The following is a 16,874-nucleotide window of genomic DNA, read 5'->3' on the forward strand; positions in this document are numbered from 1 at the left end:
TAGCAGCCATCCTGATTGGCATGTAAAGGTACTTCACTGTGGTTTTGATTTGCATTTCTCTGATAATGAGTGATGTTGAGCATCTTTTCATGTGTTTGTTAGCCATCTGTATGTCTTCTTTGGAGAAATGTCTGTTCAGTTCTTTGGCACATTTTTGATTGGGTCATTTATTTTTCTGGAATTGAGCTGCAGGAGTTGCTTGTATATTTTTGGGATTAATCCTTTGTCTGTTGCTTCATTTGCTATTATTTTCTCCCAATCTGAGAGCTGTCTTTTCACCTTGCTTATAGTTTCCTTTGTTGTGCAAAAGCTTTTAAGTTTAATTAGGTTCCATTTGTTTGTTTCCTCTTTTATTTCCAATATTCTGGGAGGTGGGCCATAGAGGATCCTGCTGTGATTTATGTCAGAGAATGTTTTGCCTATGTTCTCCTCTAGGAGTTTTATATTTTCTGGTCTTACATTTAGATCTTTAATCCATTTTGAGTTTATTTTTGTGTATGGTGTTAGAAAATGTTCTAGTTTCATTCTTTTACAAGTGGTTGACCAGTTTTCCCAGCACCACTTGTTAAAGAGGTTGTCTTTTTTCCATTGTATATCTTTGCCTCCTTTGTTGAAGATAAGGTGTCCATAGGTTTGTGGATTTATCTCTGGGCTTTCTATTCTGTTCCATTGATCTATATTTCTGTCTTTGTGCCAGTACCATACTGTCTTGATGACTGTGACTTTGTAGTAGAGTCTGAAGTCAGGCAGGTTGATTCCTCCAGTTCCATTCTTCTTTATCAAGATCACTTTGGCTATTCGAGGTTTTTTGTGTTTCCCTACAAATTGTGAAATTCTTTAGTCTAGTTCTGTGAAGAATCCCATTGGTAGCTTGATAGGGATTGCATTGAATCTATAGATTGCTTTGGGTAGTATACTCATTTTCACAATATTGATTCTTCCAATCCGTAAACACGGTATATTTCTCCATCTGTTTGTGTCCTCTTTGATTTCTTTCATCAGTGTTTTATAGTTTTCTATGTATAGGTTTTTTGTTTCTTTAGGTAGATATACTCCTAAGTATTTTATTCTTTTTGTTGCAATGGTGAATGATATTGTCTCCTTAATTTCTCTTTCTGTTTTCTCATTGTTAGTGTATAGGAATGCAAGGGATTTCTGTGTGTTAATTTTATATCCTGCAACTTTACTATATTCGTTGATTAGCTCTAGTAATTTTCTGGTAGAGTCTTTAGGGTTTTCTATGTAGAGGATCATGTCATCTGCAAACAGCGAGAGTTTCACTTCTTATTTTCACATCTGGATTCCTCTTACTTCTTTTTCTGCTCTGATTGCTGTGGCCAAAACTTCCAACACTATGTTAAATAGTAGTGGTGAGAGTGGGCACCCTTGTCTTGTTCCTGAGTTTAGGGGAAATGCTTTCACTTTTTCACCATTGAGAGTGATGTTTGCTGTGGGTTTGTCATATATAGCTTTTATTATGTTGAGGTATGTTCCTTCTATTCCTGCTTTCTGGAGAGTTTTAATCATAAATGGGTGTTGAATTTTGTCAAAGGCTTTTTCTGCATCTATTGAGATAATCATATGGTTTTTATCTTTCAATTTGTTAATCTTTTGAATTCATTTTATCTTTAAATGATTATTTGATAACTATAATATAGACTGAGTGAAGAGAGGATTTCACAAGGGTGGAAGTTTGGACTAGTGTATAGAGCAGAGCATAGAGGTAAAGGGTAGGATTTCTAGGTGTTGTTTTAAAAGTGAGCCCAACATAGAATTAATGAGAGATGTCAGAGTTACAGAAGATAGGATGTCTTCAAGTTATCTATTTAAAACACCATGAATATCTTTCCATGATATGACCATCTGTACAATCATTTCTTATATAACATTATGCTAAATGGTTTATAAGTGGTCACAACTGTTTCCATATGGCTGAATATTTGTCACATTTTAATAAGCATATGTTTACTGAGAAAATATGTTAGACTAAAAAATGAATGATACATATTCCTGTCCTTGAGTAGACTATTTGTGAGAGACAAACATATGTAAAAATACTTTTAATTTAGTGTAGCAAATAATTAGACATGGATAAAAGCATATTGATACATAAAAAGGAATAAAGTACAGTGATCTGATCTGAACACGTGGAAGGCATAGGTGTTAAGGATTTCTCAGATAAAATTATATAAATTTATAGATAAAATGAAAAAAGAACTAAATAAATGGGGAGATCATTCATGTTATTAGACTGGAAAACTGAATATTGTAAAAATGACAATTTCCCAAGAGTCATAATAGGTTAAAACACTCCTACTAAAACTATCAATAGAATTATTATTTTTTATTATAGATTTCAGAGCTGAATCTGAAGGGAAAATAATAAGACTAATTGATCAAAGGACAAATTGGAAGAATTTACTCTGAAAAGAGCAAGACAGAATTAAACTTATTATAGTTAAGATGTTTCTTCAAGTGGTAGAAAATTAAATTGCCCATGTAAATGGAAAAATAATTAGAAAAAATTTATTGATAGACTTATGGACTAGTGTAAGAACAAGATGGAATGGCTTAAATAATCAACAGGAAAAGATCACCTTTTGAAATAAATGATAATAGGGCAAGTGGTGTCTATAAGAAATAGAATGAAATCACAGCGTCTCATCCTGCCATATTAAAAAAATCAATTTCAAGTAAAGAAAAGCCAAAATTTTAAATATTTAGGACGTAATGAAGTAGAATAATTTCAGTAACCTCCTGCAAGGAAAGAATGTTTAAACAAGAACTCTGACCTCAAAGTAAAAGCCTAATAAATTAAAATACAGTAAAATTATGAATTATAGTCACCAAAAGATATTATAATCAAAATAAAAATATCAACTGCAATATAGGAGAAAACATCAAAAAAGAAGGAAAGAGCTATCAAAGAGCTAGTGTCCAAAATATGAAAATAACACTTTCCAACCTGTAAAACATATTAACCACATGAAAAATTAAAAAAAAATTCCAAAGACTTGTGAAGGCATTTTACTAAAAGGAAACTGAAGTACATAATCAAATTTGTAATCAAAGAAAAGCAAATTAAAACCTTAAGATAATATCACTATTGAAAATGTCTGTTGTTAACAAGGATGTGGAGTGTTATGAACAACTATATTCTTTGGACTATTTTTGACGTTATTTATTAAATTGTAAGATTTGCACACCCTCTTATCCAGAAATTCTACCACTCTGTGTACATTCTGTACAAACTGCCAAGCACCAAAAATTATACACAGAACATCCATAACAGCATTGCTTAGGACAGACAGTAAATAGAAAATGGTCACCTAGAGTAGTGACTTAGAGACTTAGTGAAGTCGCTCAGTCATGTCCGACTCTTTACGACCCCACGGACTGTAGCCTACCAGGCTCCTCCATCAATGGAATTTTCCAGGCAAGAGTACTGGAGTGGGTTGCCATTTTGTAGAATGGATTAAATAAACAGATGGTATAATCAATGGGAGAGTATATGACAAAAAAAAAAAAAAAAAAATGAGTAAGCTCAATCTACGTGCTACTATTTGGATGAATTTTACAAATATAATTTTTAAAAATTTTTTAGTTAACTTTTTCAATTTTTAAAATTTAATTGGAGGCTAATTACTTTACAATATTGTAGTCAGGATGGGGGACACATGTACAAATATAATTATGAGCAAAAGAAATCAGGTATAATGGAAGTATGTACTCTTTGAGTCCATTGTTATCAATTTCAGAAACAAGTAAAACTAGAAAAGTGCTGTTTCAGAATGTATACATCAATCTAAATTAAATAAATAAAAACAATGATTAATGATTATCACAGAACTCAAGATAGTTGTTAACTCTGGGAAAAAGATCAAGTTTATGATAAAAGAAGAGAATCTGGGTGGCTCCTAGAGTTCTGACAATGTTCTATTATTTTTCCACATACCATAAGATTATTCACTTTATCAATTTATTTACACTGAGCATATATGTTCTAGTCAGCATTCTGTTCTATATATTATACATATATTTTAAAATTATATAAAATTTGATATTTTGGTATGTAGCTCTTCCAAATAATTTAAATTTCTTTTTTCAAGTGACTAAATGAAAAAAAATCATATATGAATGCCATATTATCACATGACAGAGTCTCTCTCAGAAATCATTTCATCATACTTTTTCATAGCTAATAATATGAAGAAGTAAAGCATATACAAATTAATTTATTCAACATATACATTAATATAATAATATTGGGAAAAAATAAACAGCAGAATCCAGTTCCAGAAATGGCAACATGAGAAGTTTGAGGAAATTTGCCCAACAGATAAGAATAATATGACTCAGCCAAGTTACCGAAAACAATGATATCAGGACACTGGAAAAATGAATGTGGTCAACAAGTTGAGAAGTACAGTTTATTCTTGTTATTCATGGTTATGTTCTGGAAAGTTGCTACGAATCTGAGTTGGTAAGTACTGAATTATTACCCTTAAGAAAAAAATAAGGTTAATTTCTGCTAGCCTCTGTTTGGAACTTTCATCAGTAGATCAGTACAATACCTTATTTTACATTGGTTTCTGTTTAAAGATATTTTATTGAATATATTTATTGATTCATTAACATAAAACTCATGGTCAACAGCATTATAGCTCATGACTGAATGGAGTTTGTGTAACCAAACATATTTCTTGGCAAGGTACATCATAGCCTGTTGTGCTTGGGTAAATCAGACAGCCTTTCAGCACAATGCTTGGGGGACATTTTGAAGAGTGAAATCACCAAAAAAAAAAAAAAAGGAAAAGAAAAAGAAAAAAGGCACAAAATTTGCATTTTAAATAAAAAGGCAGAGTGTTACCCTGTTTGACCTCAGCTAGGAATGTGTGCCACTCAGTTTTTAGCATTCCATATATACCTGAGTAAGTGCTGAAGACCATGAGCATTAATTTGGGAATTATTAATTATTTTTAGTTAGTGGGCATGCTCAAATATATGGAATAGTTGAATAATGAAGATTGGCTGTTATCTATTCATAACAATCTGTTAATTTGTATAAGATCCATGAGTCTGTGAGCCTCTTACCTGATGGACCTTTCATTCCCTTACCAAAGGTGCCCACATCCACAATTTTATCTGCCAGAAGTGATGATTTTTTATTTAATGCCAAGATTCTGGAAGTGAATGAGCCATGAAACACTGTGATATTAATATTACCACACAACCCTGGTTGACTGCTAAGATACACATGCACAAAGGAGAGCATAGGGAGTTCAGCTAAAATGCAAAACCAGAAAAAAGTTACAAATTTGTTGCATTTCTAAATGCAATTTAGACAACAAAAGGTGACTATTTTATTGCCTAGGTTTTTTATCATAATTTTTGCCTACATTTAGCATTGCTTCAGTGCTAAAAATGTTCAACTCTAGGAAGCCAGGAACAAAACAGGATTAGTATAAAGAAATGCACATTATACTACTGTGCTGAAAGCCAACATAAAAAGAGAAAGTCTTGAAAGCAGCAAGAGAATAATGACACATCACAGAGATGCAATGATAAAATTAATGGTTTTCTTCTCATCAAAAATACTTACGTCAAAAGACACAGAAAAGCACACTGAAAATGCTGACAACAGAAATCAGTCAGTAAATTTATATTCAACCAATTATCCCTCAAATTGAAGACAAAATAAAGACATGTTTACATAAACAAAAACTGAAAGAATTTATTGCCAACAGACCCATGCGCTAAGAAACACAAAAAGGCAGTCCTTTATGCTGAATGAAAATGACACCAGATAGTAACTCAGATGCATAGGAAGCAATATAGAGAGCAACAGACGCAGTAAGCATATGGATAAATAAAGATCATAAATATAAAGTGTTCTAATAGATATATATGTTATATACATTGTATATTTTTCTTTAATTTCTGTAGAAGACAAATGACTTGCTTAAAAGAACATGTATAACTGTGTTACTGCTTTAACAACAAAATATAAATTTTAATATGATGATAGCAATAGTATGAAGAAGGGGTGAATTGGAGCTATTATAGGTAAAATATGATTAGGATAAAGTACATATTAACAAAATAAATCATGGTAAGTAAAGAGTGCATATTAAAATTCTTAGAGCAAGTACTAAAATAGCACAATATATAATTAAAATGCATAGAACCTTTAAAATAGGATGTTAAATATTTAGCAAAACAGATATCAGTAAAGTAAAAATAAGAAAACAAAAGGGCGATGAGACAAACAGAATAGTGAAATGGTAGACATAAATTCAAATACACACTTAGTTACTTGTGAAGAAATCAAATATTTTATTTCAACAAAGAATATTAATCTGACTGAAGGAAAGCTAAAAGTGGTCCACAAGAGAAATACATTTTTTGTCTACAATGCAATAACAGATTGAAAATAACACAAAAGGAAAAAGATTTGCTGTGTCTGTTCAATCATGTCTGACTCTTTGCAACCCCACAGACCATAGCCCACCAGGCTTCTCTGTCCATGGGATTTTCCAGGCAAGAACACTGGAGTGGGTTGCCATTTTCTACTCCAGGGAATCTCCCCAACCCAGGAATTGAACCCATATCTCTTGTGTCTCCTGTATTTGCAGGCAGATTCTTTACCACTGAGCTACATGCAAAAAAGTGAACGTTGGAGAGCTAAAGTGGCTAAACTTGTGTCAGACACAACAGATATCAAGAAAAAGAATGTTACTACAGATGAAGGTTATTTCATCATGATGGAGGATCAGAAGGGCAAGACTATAAAAAATAGAAGTGTAGGGGCATTTGGAAATTTCCACAATATATGAAACAAAAAATAGACAAATCACAATTATAATTGGATATTTAAAAATTATTTTCTTATGTGTTGACTGACCAACCAGACAGAAAACTGGTAAGGAAACAGAAGAATTGAAAAACATTATTAAGCAACTTGGACAAATAAGCAACTATAAAACACTACGGTCATACATATATTTTTTTTGGATATAGTTTTGAATATATGGAAAAGGGACTGAAACAGCACATATCCTGGACAATAAAATCATTATCTAAATTTAAAAAGGTTGAACAATATATTTCTTGTTCTCTAATGCAACCAAAATTAAATTGTAGTTAAATAGGGAAAAAATCAAGGGAATAATGTATAAATGTCAAACCACATGCTTCTAAAATACCTTTGTATTACAGAAGAAATAGCATAAGAAATTAGAAAATATTTGCACAGAATGGCATTAAAATACTCCTCAGAATTTGCTGTAATGAAATTAGGTAAGTTAAGTTAGGTAGTTCAGTTTAGGTAGTGAGGTAATTAGGTAGTTCAGTTCAGTTCACTCAGTCATGTCCAACTCTTTGCGACCCCATGGACTGCAGCATGCCAGCCTTCCCTATCCATCACCAACTCCGGAGTTTACTCAAACTCATGTTCATTGACTTAGTGATGCTATTCAACCAACTCATCCTCTGTCATCCTCTTCTTCTCCCACATTCAGTCTTTTTCAGTAACAGGGTCTTTTCCAATGAGTCAGCTCTTCCCATCAGATGGCCAAAGTACTGCAGTTTCAGCTTCATCAGTCCTTCCAATGAATATTCAGGACTGATTTCCTTTAGGATGGACTGGTTGGATCTCCTTGCAGTCTGAGAGACTCTCAAGAGTCTTCTCCAACACCACAGTTCAAAAGCATCAAATCTTTGGTGCTCAGCTTTCTTTATAGTCCAACTTTCACATCCATACACGAACACTGGAAAAACCACAGCCTTGACTAGACAGACCTTTATTGACAAAGTAATGTCTCTGCTTTTTAATATGCTGTCTAGGTTGGTCATAACTTTTTTTCAAGGAGCAAGCGTCCTCTGATTTCATGGCTTCAGTCACCATCTGCAGTGATTTTGGAGCCTCCCCAAAATAAAGTGTGTCACTATTTCCACTGTTTCCCCATCTATTTGCCATAAAGTGATGGGACCAGATGCCATGATCTTAGTTTTCTGAATGTTGAGCTTTAAGCCAACTTTTTCACTCTCCTCTTTCACTTTCATCTAGAGGCTCTTTAGTTCTTCTTTGCTTTCTGCCATAAGGTTGGTGTCATCTGCCTATCTGAGGTTATTGATATTTCTCCCAGCAGTCTTGATTCCAACTTGAGCTTCTTTGGAACCAGTCTGTTTTTCCATGTCCAGTTTGAACTCTTGCTTCTTGACCTGCATACAGATTTCTCAGGTGGCATGTCAGGTGGTCTGGTATTCTCACCTCTTTCAGAATTTTACACAGTTTGTCATGATCAACACAGTCAAAGGCTTTGGCATAGTCAATAGAACAGAAGTAGATGTCTTTCTGGAACTCTCTTGTTTTTTTGATGATCCAACAGATGTTGGCAATTTGATCTCTCGTTCCTCTGCCTTTTCTAAATCCATCTTGAACATCTGGAAGTTCATGGTTCACATACTGTTGAAGCCTAATGACCTGTTTGGATGGAAATGCATATTTCTGAATGTTGATGTTAAAAAAATAAATTTTATAGGCTTCCACCACAAGAAGTAACAAAAAGATCAAATTAAGCCCAGGAGAAGCAGAGAAAAGGAAACATGAAAGATAGTAGAAGTCAATAAAATGGTAAACAGTTAAATACTAAAGATAATGAATAAAACCATAGGTTAAATATTTGAAAAAAAAAAACAACAACAACAATAAAATGGAAGAAAAATAATCAAAACAATCAAGGGGACTAAAGAAAGAGGCAAAAATTATCAATATCAGAAATGAATCGGAGTGCCGCTAGAAGTAATAAGCATATTCAAAGAATAATAAGAGGATATTATGGAATAGATCAAAACCTTCAGAAAATAGAGACTGGAACACTTTCTAATTCATTTGTGAATACAGTGTTTCTTCATACAAACCCAGAAGGAAGGAGCACAATGAAAGAAATCTGAAAATATATTACTTATGACCATGGCTGCAAAAGTCCTAACAAAATATTAGCAAATCGAAATAGAGACAGCAGACATGAAATCAGAAAATCATTGCTTCTTGGCAGGAAAGTGATGACAAACCTAGACAGTGTGTTGAAATGCTTTGTGGCTCAGCTGGTAAAGAATCCACTTTCAATGCAGGAGACCTGGGCTTGATCCCTGGGTTGGGAAGATCCCCTGGAGAAGGGAAAGGCTACCATTCCAGTATTCTGGTCTGGAGAAATCATGGAGTGTACAGTCCATGGGGTGGCAAAGAGTCGGACACTACTGAGAAACTTTCAATTCATTACTCTACTGACAAAGATCTGTATAGTCAAGTCAATGATCTTTCCAGTGGTCACATATGGTTGTGAGAGCTCAACTGTAAAGAAGGCAGAATGCCAAAGAACTGATGCCTTTGAAATATAGTGCTGGAGAAGACTTGTAAAAGTCCCTTGAACAGCAAGGAGACCAAACCAGTCCATCTTAAGGGAGAGCAACCCTGGATATTCACTGGAAGGATTGATGCTGAAGCTCCAGTATTTTGGTCATCTGGTGCAAACAGACAGCTCACTGGAAAAGTCCCTGTTGCTGGGAAAGAGTGAGCACAGATGGAAAGGAGGGTGTCAGAGGGTGAAATGGTTAGACAGCATCACTAATGCAATGAACTTGAACTTAGGGAAACTCTGGAAGGTGGTGAGGGACAGGGAGGCCTGGGTTACTGCAGTCCATGCTGTTGCAAAGAGTAGGACATGACTGGGTGACTGAACAACAATAGCAACAAAGGCCTTAACAAAATATTAGCAAACTGAATAGAGCAGTATATAAAAAGATAATATGCCTTTGATGAGTCGGGCTTTTTGTTGTTGTTGTTTAGTTGCTAAGACTCGTCTGACTCTTCTGTAACCCCATGGACTGTAACCCACCAAGCTCCTCTGTCCTTGGCATTTTCCAGAAGAATACTGGAAAGCATTGCAAGTTCCTTTTCCAATGGATCTTTCCAACCCAGGGATTGAACCCACATCTTACTTGGCAGGCAAGCCACCAGGGAAGCCCAAGTGGGGCTAATCACAAGAAGTTAAGCTTTGTTTAACTTCCAAATAGTAATCAATGCTATATAGTATATTAATAAAATTAATACATAGCATATGATCTTCTCAATAAATGCAGGGAAAACATCTGTTGAAATTCAACACCTATTTGTAACTACAATTTCTTAGAAAAGTAGAAATCAAATATAATATGCTTAATCTGATAATAAGAATATGTGAAAAATCTACAACTACTATCTTAAGGATAAAAAACTGAAAGCTTTCTACTCAAATTCAAGACATGGATGTCTACTCTTACCTCTTTTATTCAATATTGTACTTTAGATCCTGTTAGTTCAATAAATAAAACGGACACTAAACAGCAAAGGATTCTTCATTCACTGAAGACACAATAGTGTATATGAAAATACTAAGAAGTCTATCAAAGCTTTCTAGAGGTAATGAGTGAATGTAGCAAATTTGCACCACTTAAAGTCAGTATGGGTGTGTGTGCATACAACAATACATATGCAATGAAGGATAAGGAAACTGAAGTGGAAACTGAAGAAGGAAACTGAAGTTAAGAAATTTTCTCAAGTTTATAGAAGAAGAGGTTGTGATGACAGGATCTGAAGGTAACTGAGATATAAGGAAGAGTGGCTTTTTAAAATAACAATACACACGTAGAGTATTTATGATTTGTCTTAGAATATTTAAGATCCCTTTCTATGTATATATATGCTCATGCACAAAGATGGTCCACTTTTCTGATTGACTACATCAAGTAAATAACAGTTTACATAGTCTTCTTTCCATTTATTTTAACATTACAGTGTATCTTAGAAGTTTTTTCATTTTAATATATCTTTTTTTGAATGACTGCATAGCCTTCCAGAGGATATACTTTTCTGTGATTGAACCCTTATATTGTTTCCATTTGGTTGTAATTACAAGCTATACTGTCATTAATACACCTGTATGTGATTTTTAAAAAGAAATGTACAGAGTTGTATTTCTATGGAACAGGTTTCTTACACTGAATGTATTTAATATGTTTCAGTGAAAAATAATTCTTTTAAATTTGATACAGAATACTCAAAAATGTTCCCATTCAATGTTGTGGTCAATTTACTTGGCATCAGGAATATATTAAAACATTCTTACCTTCATGCTTAGCTGATAATGGATATAAACTTTTGTCACTCTGTTAGGACAAAATAATACATCATTATTGCTTGTTAGAAAGGCAAAGTTACATGATACATTGGAATGTTTTTAAGAAGGTAGTTGTTAAAAAAAAAAAAAAAAGAAGAAGGTAGTTGTTCAGTTGCCCAGTCTTGTCTGCCTCTTTGCAAGCCCATGGACTGCAGCCCGCCAGGCCTCCCTGTCCCTCACCATTTCCTGTAGTTTGCCCAAATTCATGCTCATTGTATTGGAGATGCTGTCCAGCCATCTCACCCTCTGACACCCTCGTTTCCTTCTACCCTCGATCTTTCCTAGCATCAGGGACTTTTCCAATGAGTTGTCTGTTCAGATCCAATGACCAAAATACTGGATGACCAAAATGCTAGCATCAGTCCTTACAGTGAGTATTCAGGGTTGGTCTCTCTTAAGATTGACTGTTTTGATCTCCTTGTTGTCCAAGGGAGTTTCAGACGTCTTCTCCAGAATCACAGTTTGAAGGCATCAATTCTTTGGTGTTCTGCCTTCTTTATGGTCCGACTCTCACAACCAAACATGGCCACTGGGAAGACCAGCTTTTAAAAATAACTGTTCACAACTTTTTACTTTTTTAAATTGAATGTGATTTTTCAATTTTGCAATATTTCAAATTTTGTGAACAAAACACTCTATTGTTGTATATTACAAGCATTTCATGGAGACTTTCACTTTCTCCTAATTTTGTTTATGTAACTTCTTTATGTAGTTTTTGACAATATTTTACTCCAGAAATTTGACACTTACATTGAATATCTTGCATTTCAACTTTTCCTAAATTTATTTCCATACATTTATATTTGGTTATTTATGCCTTGCCCTTCAGTCATTTTGGAATGTTCTTTCACATAAGTATTAATGTGTTATGTACAGATTTAATTTTTACTATATTTTAAATGTATAGTTAATTAGGTGATAGAAATTGTAGAAGTGGAGGAGAAAATGACACTCCACTCTAGTAATTTTGCCTGGAAAATCCCATGGACAAAGGATCCTGGCAGGTTACAATCCATGGGGTCACAAAGAGTCAGAAACGACTGAGCAACTGAGCTGAGAAAATTATAGAAGGCCATATTTGATATGAGAAAATTATGCATTAAAATTTATTTTAAAAATTAGCTTATTTCTTCTACAAGTTTAACTTGCTATATTTAATTTCTCTACATTTTCTATTAATCAACACAAAATTATCATAAATGCTATTGTTCACCTAATAGAGCAAAATTTGCTTTTACTTATTCAAAATAACAGAACATATCCATCACTTTTTTGTTTATACCTGCTCTAGACATAGCTATCTTTAAGTCTCCATTTAATTATCCATAGGAATCATTTTTTGTCCATCTGATCACAACCCAAGTTCTTCTAGTATTCAGTGTTCAGCCAGACAGACTTCAGAAATCAATTCAGGTCAATATATAAGGATTTATTTTGCAAAATCTGTACTTCCTAAAAGTTCATATTCTACAGGAAGTACATAGATATTGATTCCGTGTCAGCCACATATCTCTGAAATTTTTTTTCGGTTTTCTACAGTTTATATGGTCTCTCTCTCTCTCAATCCGTTACACCGACAAACCCTGTCACAGAGTTTGAGTCTTTCTATTGATTGTCTCTTTTAGTTATATTATGAATAGAGAACTCTGTGAAACCTGCTGAGTAGCTGATGATGTTAAGGTGATGCATCACTGATATAAACACATTAAAATAAACTATCACTGCTTAATGCTAATGCAAACAGCACAGAGCATTCAATTATGCACTAAACAGCTTTCCCCTCTTCTCTTATGCCCATGTCTAGAGGATTACTGGAGCTGTGTTTCAAATAGTTACTCAAATTTTGCACAGCCTTCCAACAACATGTTATGGTTACCAAAGACAAGAAGCAATAATAGATTAATTCAGCAAAGGCTGAATATGCCTTTAATAGCCATGCAATAGGCTTATCTGGGCCGACAAAGTGACCTTCTTTCATGTCTGTTCAATTAGAGATAATAGTTGAAGGCATTAATCACACATATTTTCAACAAAACTTTTCTCAGTTAAAGACACCCTGCAAATGATGTGGTCCAATGCACATCCGCCCATTAGGGTTGCTATGACTATGGTGAGTCTGATCTGAAAGACAGGATACAATCAGGCCTGAGACAATGAGTGGATTTTCATATTTAATGGCCTGGGTTTTCAGCCTGGCACAGCAAACTGAATAGCGGTGACCCAAAGGTGACCTTCCATTTTTCTTCTTTGATTTGTCCCCAGGAATGGATAAGGCATTGGGATCCTGGGAGTAATCAGAAAACAAGCATGTTCCTTGTATAAATGAAATCACCAAGGAAGAGCCTACTTTAGCAAACTTTTGCTTTCTTCAGCACTGATAGAGGAGAATCCTCTAGTTGTTAAATTATTCTTGATTTAAAGGTCTTTCTAATAATACAGTTAAAAATTTATATCAACCAAGATTAACGGGACCCAGCAATTCACTCTTCCATTTAATGTCCTCAGTCATACACATTTACATGTCAGGTTTTCAGTTTCTCCAACTACAGAAGCATTTGAATTTACCTAGATATAAAATTAAATTGCTATTATTTAAGAAACTGAATATAGGATAGGAATAGGAATTCATGAATCAAATGGTTCTCTTTTTACTGGAGGCAGAAATGAAATCCTGCAGAGAAGGATTTAACCAGATACTAGGTTCAATGATGCTGCTTAGCTTATGTTGTTATTTCTCTATTACCTGTGTCTTTATAGAGCATGATATAGAATATTCCTTTCATCTTTGGAAATGCAGATATACTTCTTTCCCTGAAGTTTCCTAGAAAACTTATTCTCAAGAAAATATCAGATATCATTTATTCTTTATGATAACTTGAATTCCATACATCAGTATTTCTTTTTGCATAATGCTTAATGCACTCAATATGTCAGCAAATTTAGAAAACTCACCAGTAGCCACAAGACTGGAAAAGGTCAATTTTCATTCCAATCCCAGAGAAAGGTAATGCCAAAGAATGCTCAAACTACCACACAATTGCACTCATCTCACACGCTAGCAAAGTAATGCTGAAAATTCTCCAAGACAGGCTTCAGCAATATGTGAACCATGAACTTCCAGATGTTCAATTTGGTTTTAGAAAAGGCAGAGGAATGAGAGATCAAACTGCCAACATCTGCTGGATCATCGAAAAGCAAGAGAGTTCCAGAAAAACATCTATTTCTGCTTTATTGACTATGCCAAAGCCTTTGACTGCATGGATCACAATAAACTGTGGAAAATACTTCAAGAGATGGGGATACCAGACCAACTGACCTGCTTCTTGAGAAACCTGTATGCATATAGGAAACAGCAGTTAGAACTGGATGTGGAACGACAGATTGGTTCCAAATAGGAAAAGGAGTACATCAAGGCTGTATATTGCCACCCTGCTTATTTAACCTGTATGTGGAGTACCTAATGAGAAACGGTGGGCTGGAGGAAGCACAAGGTGGAATCAAGATTACCAGGAGAAATATGAATAACCTCAGATATGCACATGACACCACTTTTATGGCAGAAAGTGAAGAAGAACTAAAGAGCATCTTGATGAAAGTGAAAGAGGAGAGTGAAAAAGGTGGCTTAAAGCTCAACATTCAGAAAACTAAGATCATGACATCCAGTCCCATCACTTCATGGTAAATAGATAGGGAGACAGTGGAAACCGTGGCTGACTTTATTTTTCTGGCTCAAAAATCACTGCAGATGGCAGTTCCAGCCATGAAATTAAAAGATGCTTACTCCTTGGAAGAAAAGTTATGACCAACCTAGATAGCATATTAAAAAAACAGAGACATCACTTTGCCAAGAAAGGTCTGTCCAGTCAAGGCTATGGTTTTTCCAGTGGTCATGTATGCATGTGAGAGTTGGACAGTAAAGAAAGCTGAGCGCCAAAAAATTGATGCTTTTGAACTGTGGTATTGGAGAAGACTCCTGAGAGTTCCTTGGACTATAAGGACATCCAACCAGTCCCATCCTAAAGGAGATCAGTCCTGGGTGTTCATTGGAAGGACTGATGTTGAAGCTGAAACTCCAATACTTTGACCACCTGATGCAAAGATCTGACTCATTTGAAAAGACCCTGATGCTGGGAAAGATTGAGGGCAGGAGAAGAAGGGGGCGACAGAGGATGGGATGGTTGGATGGCATCACTGACTCAATGGACATGGGTTTGGGTGAACTCTGGGAGTTGGTGATGGACAGGGAGGCCTGGCAGGCTGTGGTTCATGGGTCGCAAAGAGTCAGACATGACTGAGTGACTGAATTGAACTGAACTGATGAATTCTTAGATCTTTATTTTCAGAACAAGTATTGTGTTAGTCATTCAGTCGGTATTGATTCTTTGCAACCTCATGGACCCCTTTGCAACCTACCAGGCTCCTTTGTCCATGGAATTCTCCAGGCAAGAATACTGGAGTTGGTTGCTGTGCCATTCTCCAGGGGATCTTTCTGCCCCAGGAATCAGACTCCAGTCTCCTGAATTGCAGGCAGATTCTTTACTGCCTGAGACACAAGGGAAGCATATTTTTCAGGAGAATTTCATATGAACTAATACCTTTGGGGTATGGCAAGCTTAGGACCAATTAGATTCCTAGAGATAAAAGAAGAGATTATTTGAAGAAGGCAATATTATAAGCTATAGTGTGTGGCGGTCCAAGAGTGTTTAAATAGTCTAAAGGTATATAATTTTTTGACCATGCTACTTATCCTAAATTTTAAATGAAAAATTTTGGTTTCTAAGAAGTCTGAATTTATACTTTATAATTCAGCCTATTACTTTGCTTATAGGTTAGACATATGTAAAATTATGTAGATTGAGAGAGATGCAAAAATGGATATGTAGAAAAATAGATATATAGATAGAAAATAATCTTAATGAAAAATTATTACTCTCCAATATAATATAGGAATTAGTTAGTGATATAACTCAGACATGCAATGATTTTTTAATTTAATTCTGGAATTTAAATATTTAAATAGATATTCTATTTGACTTCTCCTTGATTCAGTTTAGCCTTGGAATTCTAGGACTCACCTACGTTTACATCTTCTTCCATACTACTATAAGTACTAATAAAATATTTCAATGAGAGATGTGTATATAATTTTTATGTATTTCACTTTATAAATACAAAATAAATATTTACACATTTTCAATTCAGTTCAGTAGCTCAGTCGTATCTGACTGTTTGTGATCCCATGGACTGCAGCATGCCAGACTTCCCAGTCCATCACCTACACCCAGAATTACTCAAACTCATATCCATAGAGTCGGTGATGCCATTCAACCATCTCACTCTCTGTCTTCCCCTTCTCCTCCTGCCTTCAATCTTTCCCAGCATCAGGGTATTTTCCAATAAGTCAGCTCTTTACATCAGGTGGCCAAAGTATTGGAGTTTCAGCTTCAACATCAGACCTTCCAATGAATATTCAGGATTTCTTTTAGGATAGACTGGTTAGAACTCCTTGCAATCCAAGGGATTGGGAATACATGTAAATCCATGGCTGATTCATATCAATGTATGACAAAACCCACTGGGAAAAAAAAAATAATAATAATAAAAATTAAAAAAGAAAAAAAAAAAAAAAAAAAGAGTCTTCTCCAACACCACAGT

Source organism: Dama dama, chromosome 6, assembly GCF_033118175.1.
Source record: "Dama dama isolate Ldn47 chromosome 6, ASM3311817v1, whole genome shotgun sequence".
Lineage (NCBI taxonomy): Eukaryota > Metazoa > Chordata > Mammalia > Artiodactyla > Cervidae > Dama > Dama dama.